Source organism: Arachis ipaensis, chromosome B07 (assembly GCF_000816755.2).
Source record: "Arachis ipaensis cultivar K30076 chromosome B07, Araip1.1, whole genome shotgun sequence".
Lineage (NCBI taxonomy): Eukaryota > Viridiplantae > Streptophyta > Magnoliopsida > Fabales > Fabaceae > Arachis > Arachis ipaensis.
The window spans coordinates 48,129,826-48,139,349 of NC_029791.2; positions in this window are offsets into that span (position 1 = coordinate 48,129,826).

The following is a 9,524-nucleotide window of genomic DNA, read 5'->3' on the forward strand; positions in this document are numbered from 1 at the left end:
TAGGGTAATCTAGGATTTTTTATGATTTTCTAGGAATTTTAGGGTTTTCTAGAATTTTTAGGGTATTTTAGAATTTTCTAGGATTTTTAGGGTGTTTTTAGGTTTTTTAGAATTTTTTTTTAGAGTTTTCTTGGACTTTCTACGGTTTTTAGGATTTTTTTTTTATAGTTTTTTAGGGTTTTTAGGGTTTTCAAGAATTTTAAATATTTTTTAGGGTTTTCTAGGGTTTCTTAGGGTTTTTAGTGTTTACTAGGAGTTTTTTAGGGATTTCTAGGGTTTTTTTAGAGATTTTAGGATTTTTTCGCGTTTTCTAGGTTTTGTAGGGGTTTTTGTGTTTTCTGGAGTTTTTGGGGTTAAAAAACCTAAAAACCCCTAAAAACCCTAGAAAATCCTAGAAAACTCTAAAAATCCCAAACCCCAAAAAACCCTAGAAATGCTAAAAAACCCTAGAAAACCATATAAACCCTAGAAATCCTAAAAGACCCTAGAAAACCATAAAAACCCAAAAACAACCCAGAAAAACCCTAGAAAACTCTCAAAATCCTAAAAACCCTAGAAAACCCTAAAAAACCCTAAAAAGCCCTAAAAAATCCTAAAAACCTTAAAAAATCCTAGAAAACACTAAAGAAACTACAAAACCTTAGAAAACGCTATGAAACCCTAGAAAACCTAAAAAACCCTAGAAATCCATAAAAACCGTAAAAAACGCTAAAAATCCTCGAAAATACTAAAAAACCCTAGAGAACCCTAAAAAACTCTTAAAACTCTAGAAAAGCCTAGAAAATCCCAAAAAATCCCGTAAGAAACCCTAGAAAACCTTAGAAAACCCTAAAAAACCTAAAAAGACCTAGAAAACCCTAAAAATCCTAAAAACCCTAAAAAACCCTAAAAACCATAAAAAAACGCTAAAAACCCTAGAAATCACTAAAAATACCCTAAAAATCCTAGAAAACCCTAAAAAAATCCTAAAAACCCTAGAAAACCCTAGAAAATCCTAGAGAATCCTTAAAAACCCTAAAAATTTTAGGAAATTCTAAAAAATCCTTAAAACCTTAAAAAACCGCAAAAATCCTAGAAAATCCTAAAAAACCTAGAAAACCTTGAAAAACCCTAAAAACACTAGAAAACACTAAAAATCCTAGAAAACACTAGAAAACCCTAAAAAACTCTAAAAAAATCCTAGAAAACTCTAAAAAACTGTAAAAACCCTAAAAACCCTAGAAACCCTAGAAAATCCTAGAAAACTCTAAAAACCGTAGAAATCCCTAGAAAACGCTAAAAATTCTAAATATTCTAGAAACCCCTAAAACACCCTAAAACCCCTAGAAAATACTAAAAAACCCTATAAACCCTAGAAAACCCTAGAAAATCCTAGAAAACTCTAAAAACCGTAGAAATCCCTAGAAAACGCTAAAAATTCTAAATATTCTAGAAACCCCTAAAACACCCTAAAACCCCTAGAAAATACTAAAAAACCCTATAAACCCTAGAAAACCCTAGAAAATCCTAGAAAACTCTAAAAACCGTAGAAATCCCTAGAAAACCCTAAAAAACCCTAAACCCCCTAGAAAATACTAAAAAACCCTATAAACCCTAGAAAACCCTAAAAAACGCTAAAAAACCCTAACAACAATAGAAAACCCTATAAAATCCTAAACCCCTAGAAAACCCTAAAAACCTTAGAAAACACTAAAAATCCCTTTGAAAACCATAAAACCCTAGAGGTTTTTTGAGATTTCTAGAGTTTTTAGGGTTTTTTAGGATTTTCTAGAGTTGTTCGAGTTTTTAGGGTTTTCTAGGGTTTTTAGGGTTTTCTAGGGCTTTTTTGGGATTTCTAAAGTTTTTTAGGTTTTTTAGGGTTTTTAGTGTTTTCTATGGTTTTTAGGGTTTTTACACTTTATTATAGTTTTTAGGGTTTTCTAGGGTTTTTAGCATTTTTTAGGTTTTTCTAGGATTTTTAGGGATTTTTAGGGTTTTCTAGGATTTCTAGTGCTTTTTAGGGTTTTTTAGAATTATCGAGTGTTTTCCGGAGTTTTTTAAAGTTTTCTAGGATTTTTAGGATTTTTTAGGGTTTTCTAGGGTTTCTAGTGGTTTTTATGGTTTTCTAGGGCATTTTAGGATTTCTAGGGTTTATTTGGGTTTTTAGGGTTTTTGTTACAGTTTTGTAGGGTTTTTAGAGTTTTCTAGGGTTTTCTAGGGTTTTTAGGGTTTTTTTTAGAGTTTTCTAGTTGTCTTAGGGTTTCTTAGGGTTTTCTAGGGTTTCAAGGCTTCTTAGGATTTTTTAGGATTTCTAGGGTTTATATGGTTTTTTAGGATTTTCTAGGATTTTTTGGGTTTTCTTCGGGTTTTGTAGGATATTTAGGATTTTCTAGAAATTTTATGCTTTTTAGGGTTTCCTAGGGTTTTTTGGGGTTTTTTAAGTTTTCTAGGGTTTTTAGGATTTTGAGAGTTTTCTAGGGTTTTTCTGGGTTGTTTTTGGGTTTTTATGGTTTTCTAGTGTTTTCTACGGTTGTTTTCTAAGGTTTTTATGGTTTTTTAGAGTTTTCTAGGGTTTCTCAGGATTTTTTAGGGTTTTTAGGGTTTTCTAGTGGTTTCCATTGTTTTTAGGGTTATGTAGGATTTTTAGCATTTTTTATGGTTTTCTAGGATTTTTTCGGGGTTTCTAGAATTTTTAGGATTTTTTTGGGTTTTCTATGGTTTTTATGGTTTTCTAGGGTCTTTTAGGATTTCTAGGGTTTATATGGTTTTCTAGGATTATTTAGGGTTTTCTAGGATTTTTTTGGGATTTTTAGAGTTTTCTAGGATTTGTAAGGTTTTCTAGGAATTTTATGCTTTTTTAGGGTTTTCGAGGGTTTTTAGCGTTTTTTAGAGTTATCTAGGATTTTTTTTTGGGGTTTTTTTTGTTTTCTAGAGTTTTCTTGGGTTTTTAGGGTTTTTTTAGAGTTTTCTAGGATTTTCTAGGGTTTTTATGATTTTTTAGAGTTTTCTAGGGTTTCATAGGGATTCTCAAGATTTTTTAGAGTTTTTATGGTTTTCCAGGGTTTTTAGGGTAATCTAGGATTTTTTATGATTTTCTAGGAATTTTAGGGTTTTCTAGAATTTTTAGGGTTTTTTAGGATTTTCTAGGATTTTTAGGGTGTTCTAGTAGTATCTTTAGTGTTTTTAGGTTTTTTAGAATTTTTTTTAGAGTTTTCTTGGACTTTCTACTGTTTTTAGGATTTTTTTTATAGTTTTTTAGGGTTTTTAGGGTTTTCAAGAATTTTAAATATTTTTTAGGGTTTTCTAGGGTTTCTTAGGGTTTTTAGTGTATACTAGGGGTTTTTTAGGAATTTCTAGGGTTTTTTTCGAGATTTTAGGATTTTTTTCGCATTTTCTAGGGTTTTGTAGGGGTTTTTGTGTTTTCTAGAGTTTTTGGGGTTAAAAAACCTAAAAAATCCTAAAAACCCTAGAAAATCCTAAAAAACTGTAAAGATTAGAAAATCCTAAAAACCCCTAAAAAACCGAAAACCATTAAAAACCCTAACAACCATAGAAAATCCTAAAAAACCCTTAAAACCCTAAAAAACCCTAAAAAATCCTAAAAAGCCCTAAAAAATCCTAAAAACCTTAAAAAATCCTAGAAAACACTAAAGAAACTACAAAACCTTAGAAAACGCTATGAAACCCTAGAAAACCTAAAAAACCCTAGAAATCCATAAAAACCCGTAAAAAACGCTAAAAATCCTTGAAAATACTAAAAAACCTAGAGAACCCTAAAAAACTCTTAAAACTCTAGAAAAGCCTAGAAAACCTCAAAAAATCCCGTAAGAAACCCTAGAAAACCTTAGAAAACCCTAAAAAACCTAAAAAGACCTAGAAAACCCTAAAAATCCTAAAAACCCTAAAAACCCTAAAAAACATAAAAAAACGCTAAAAACCCTAGAAATCACTAAAAATACCCTAAAAATCCTAGAAAACCCTAAAAAATCCTAAAAACCCTAGAAAACCTTAGAAAATCCTAGAGAATCCTTAAAAACGCTAAAAATTTTAGGAAATCCTAAAAAACCCTTAAAACCTTAAAAAACCGCAAAAATCCTAGAAAATCCTAAAAACCTAGAAAACCTTGAAAAACCCTAAAAACACTAGAAAACACTAAAAACCCTAGAAAACACTAGAAAACCCTAAAAAACTCTAAAAAAATCCTAGAAAACTCTAAAAAACTGTAAATACCCTAAAAACCCTAGAAAATGCTACAAAACCCTAGAAAACCTAAAAAATCCTAGAAATCCCTAAAAAACCCCACGAAAACACTAAAAACCCTAGAAAATCCTAAACCCCTAGAAAACCCTAAAAACCTTAGAAAACACTAAAAATCCCTTTGAAAACCATAAAACCCTAGAGGTTTTTTGAGTTTTCTAGAGTTTTTAGGGTTTTTTAGGATTTTCTAGAGTTGTTAGAGTTTTTAGGGTTTTCTAGGGCTTTTTTGGGATTTCTAAAGTTTTTTAGGTTTTTTAGGGTTTTTAGTGTTTTCTATGGTTTTTAGGGTTTTTACACTTTATTATAGTTTTTAGGGTTTTCTAGGGTTTTTATCATTTTTTAGCTTTTTCTAGGATTTCTAGTGCTTTTTAGGGTTTTTTAGAATTTTCTAGTGTTTTCCGGAGTTTTTTAAAGTTTTCTAGGATTTTTAGGATTTTTTAGGGTTTTCTAGGGTTTCTAGTGGTTTTTATGGTTTTCTAGGGCATTTTAGGATTTCTAGGGCATTTTAGGATTTCTAGGGTTTATTTGGGTTTTTAGGGTTTTTGTTAGAGTTTTCTAGGGTTTTCTAGGGTTTTTAGGGTTTTTTTAGAGTTTTCAAGTTGTCTTAGGGTTTCTTAGGGTTTTCTAGGGTTTCAAGGCTTCTTAGGATTTTTTAGGATTTCTAGGGTTTATATGGTTTTCTAGGGTTTTTTAGGCTTTCTAGGATTTTTTCGGGGTTTTTTGGATTTTCTAGGATATTTAGGGTTTTCTAAGAATTTTATGCTTTTTTTTAGGGTTTTCTAGGGTTTTCTAAGAATTTTAAAGTTTTCAGGATTTCTAGGGTTTATATGGTTTTTTAGGGTTTTTTATGGTTTTCTAGGATTTTTGGGTTTTTTTCGGGTTTTGTAGGATATTTAGGATTTTCTAGAAATTTTATGCTTTTTAGGGTTTTCTAGGGTTTTTAGGGGTTTTTTAAGTTTTCTAGGGTTTTTAGGATTTTTAGAGTTTTCTAGGGTTTTTCTGGATTTTTTTTGGGTTTTTATGGTTTTCTAGTGTTTTCTACGGTTTTTACAGTTTTATAGAGTTGTCTAGGGTTTTCTAAGGTTTTTATGGTTTTTTAGAGTTTTCTAGGGTTTCTCAGGATTTTTTAGGGTTTTCTAGGGGTTTGTTTCCATTGTTTTTAGGGTTATGTAGGATTTTTAGCATTTTTTATGGTTTTCTAGGATTTTTTCGGGGTTTCTAGAATTTTTAGGATTTTTTTTGGGTTTTCTATGGTTTTTAGGGTTTTCTAGAATTTTTACAGTTTTCTGGGTTTTCTAGGATTTTTTATGTTTTTCAGGGTTTTTTTTAGAGTTTTCTAGGTTTTCTACGGTTTTTAGGATTTTTTATAGTTTTCTAGGAAACATTAAAAACCCTGGAAAACACTAAAAAACTCTAAAAAACTTAAAAACCCTAGAAAATCCTAAAAAAATCCTAAAAATCCTAGACAACCCAAAAAATGCTAAAAAACCCTAAAAAACATAATAACACTAGAAAACCCCAAAAAATTCTAGAAAACTCTAAAAAACTGTAAAAACCCTAAAAACCCTAGAAAATGCTACAAAACCCTAGAAAACCTAAAAAATCCTAGAAATCCCTAAAAAACCCCCACGTAAACACTAAAAACCGTAGAAAACACTAAACCCTAAAAAACGCTAAAAAACTCTAAAAACTCTAAAACCCGTAGAAATCCCTAGAAAAACCTAAAAATTCTAAAAATTCTAGAAACCCCTAAAACACCCTAAATAATATGTGGTCAGGAGGACATTTTCGTAATCTTAGAGCTAAGGGACGGAATGATAATCTTGTCATATTCAAGGATCTGAATTCTATAAGAATTGTGCCATGCCAGTCTTGGACATCTAGAAGACCAAGAGTCCGTCTCAAAAACAGTGGTGCTGAAAGGGCGACAACTCATAAAGCCCATTGGGCTAAGTCTGGACAGCAAGAAGCCCAATAATGCTTTTCAAATTCAATTAGAGACATAATTTATTATTAATTTTCGAATTTTTAGGCATTTATGTTAGTTTGTTTTGTTGTTAGAGTTTGTTGAAAGATTTGAATTACTCCTGATTTGCTTAGTAGTATTTTTAGGGATTTTAAATTTAAATCAAATCTGATCTAATCTAATAAGATCAAATCTGATTTAAATTAGTTATCATATCTTTAGGATTTTAAAATTTAAATCAAATCTGATCTAATCTAATAAGATCAAATCTGATTTAAATTAGTTATCTTATCTTTCAGTTAGTTTGTTAGGATCCTATTTAAACACCTCTGGTGAGACCATTTGGAATAACTTTGATGAATAAAATTTCCTTAGTCCTTTATGCACGTTTTTTTAAGTGTGATTGAGTGAGGTGAGTGATTTGCTTCGCTGGTTGCATGGAGAAGATTGAGTGATTCAATTTTCATCCATCTGATCTAGGTTGTCAAGGACAGGTTCTTTGAAGGTCTAGTAGGGAGCCCCTTCCGGTGATCTAGGTTGCTAAGAATAGGTTTCTTAGAGGTCTAGTAGGAAAAAACCCCCTTTATCTATCATCTTTGTTTTAATTTCCTTATCATCTGGTATCAGTTACAGGTCGTAGGTAAATTCTTATTTATCTACACGTTCCATGGGTCTTGTTTAGTCCTTTTTTTTCTTTAATTTCTGTAAATTCATGTTAGAGTCAAACAAAAAAAAACGAAAAAAAAATCTTTTTTTTAATTTTATTTTTGCACTTATTCTATCTTTAAGTCAGTGTCTGAAAAAAAAATATAAAAAAATAAATAAAAATATGATTGAATACGATAGTGATGATGACGGAATCTCATATGTGAAAAAGGGTTTTCGGTTGAAAATCCCTGCATTTAAAGGGAGGAACAATCCTGAAGCTTATTTCGAATGGGAAAGAAAGGTAGAGTCGTTTTTTGCAAATTGCATCCTTTCAGAGGAAAAGAAGGTTCAACTGGTACAAGCCAATTTTTCCGATGCTGCCCGTATATGGTGGACTGAATTGGGAAGATCTAGAACACGGTACAGAAAGAGCCCAATTTGCAGCTGGGAGAAGATGAAGAAAATCATGAGGAGACAGTTTGTGCCATCATCATACCACATGAGGAATCGAGTTGTACCATCATCTTACCACAATGAATTTTTTGGAAGATTTTGTAAGTTGCAACAAGGTTCACAATCAGTGATGGAGTACCACAAGGAGTTTTTATATTTGATGGACAAGGCTAATATCAAAAGGATTTTTTAGAGTTTTCTAGGATTTTTTAGAGTTTTCTAGGGTTTCTCACGATTTTCTAGGGTTTTAGAAATTTTTAGGGTTTTCTAGGGTGTTTAGGGTTTTTTTAATTGTTTTCTAGGTTTTTTTAGGGTTTTCTAGAATTTTTAGGTCTTTTTAGGATTTCTAGGGTTTATAGGATTTTCTAGCGTTTTTTAGGATTATCTAGGGTTTTCTGGATTTTTTGAAGTTTCTAGGATTTTTTTGGTTTCTAATATTTTTAGGATTTTCTAGGGTTTTCTGGGGTTTTCAAGAGTTTTGTAAAGTTTTCTACAATTTTTGTGGTTTTCGAGAGTTTTTAGGGTTTCTAGGATTTTTTCGCGATTTTTGGGGTTTTCTAGGATATTTAGGGTTTTTAGTTATTTTTTTGGTTTTCTAGGGTCTTTTATGATTTCTAGGGTTTATATGGTTTTCTAGGATTTTTTAGGGTTTTCTAGAATTTTTTTGGGGTTTTTAGAGTTTTCTAGGATATTTAGGGTTTTCTAGGATTTGTAAGGTTTTCTAGGAATTTTATGCTTTTTTAGGATTTTCGAGGGTTTTTAGGGTTTTTTAGAGTTATCTAGGATTTTTTTTTGGGATTTTAATTGTTTGCTAGAGTTTTCTGGGGTTTTTAGGGTTTTTTTAGAGTTTTCTAGGGTTTTTATGATTTTTTAGAGTTTTCTAGGGTTTCATAGGGATTCTCAGGATTTTTTTAGGGTTTTTAGGGTTTTTTAGCATCTAGGGTTTTTTATGGTTTTCTAGGAATTTAGGGTTTTCTAGAATTTTTAGGGTTTTTTAGGGTGTTCTAGTATCTTTAGTGTTTTTAGGTTTTTTAGAATTTCTAGGATTTTCTAGGGTTTTCATGGTTTTTTAGAGTTTTCTAGGACTTTCTACGGTTTTTAGGATTTTTTTTATAGTTTTTTAGGGTTTTTAGGGTTTTCAAGAATTTTAAATATTTTTAGGGTTTTCTAGGGTTTCTTAGGGTTTTTAGTGTTTGTTTACTAGGGGTTTTTTAGGAATTTCTAGGGTTTTTTTTAGAGATTTTAGGGTTTTTTCGCGTTTTCTAGGGTTTTTGTGTTTTCTAGAGTTTTTAGGGTTAAAAAACCCAAAAAACCCTAACAACCCTAGAAAATCCTAAAAAACCCTAAAGATTTTTAGAAAATCCTAAAAACCCCTAAAAAACATAAAACCCTTAAAAACCCTAACAACCATAGAAAATCCTAAAAAATCCTTAATACCTTAGAAAACCCTAAAAATCCCTAAAAGCCCTAAAAAATCCTAAAAACCTTAAAAAACCCTAGAAAACACTAAAGAAACTACAAAACCTTATAAAACGCTATGAAACCCTAGAAAACCTAAAAAACCCTAGAAATCCATAAAAAACCGTAAAAAACGCTAAAAATCCTCGAAAATACTAAAAAACCCTAGAGAACCCTAAAAAACTCTTAAAACTCTAGAAAAGCCTAGAAAACCCCAAAAAACCCCATAAGAAACCCTTAGAAAACCTTAGAAAATCCTAAAAAACCTAAGAAGTCCTAGAAAACCCTAAAAAATCCTAAAAACCCTAAAAAATCCTAAAAACCATAAAAAACGCTAAAAACCCTATAAATCACTAAAAAACCCTAAAAATCCTAGAAAACCCTAAAAAAATCCTAAAAACCCTAGAAAATCCTAGAAATTTTAGAAAATCCTAAGAAACCTTTAAAACCTTAAAAAACCGTAAAAACCCTAGAAAACCCTAAAAAACCCTAGAAAACCTTGAAAAACCCTAAAAATACTAGAAAACACTAAAAACCCTAGAAAACACTAAAAAACCCTAAAAAACCTAAAAACCCTAGAAAATCCTTAAAAAATCCTAAAAACCCTAGAAAACCCTAGAAAATGCTAAAAAACCCTAAAAAACATAAAAACACTAGAAAACCCTAAAAAACCCTAAAAAAACCTAGAAAACTCTAAAAAACTGTAAAAACCCTAAAAACCCTAGAAAATGCTACAAAACCCTAGAAAACCTAAAAAATCCTA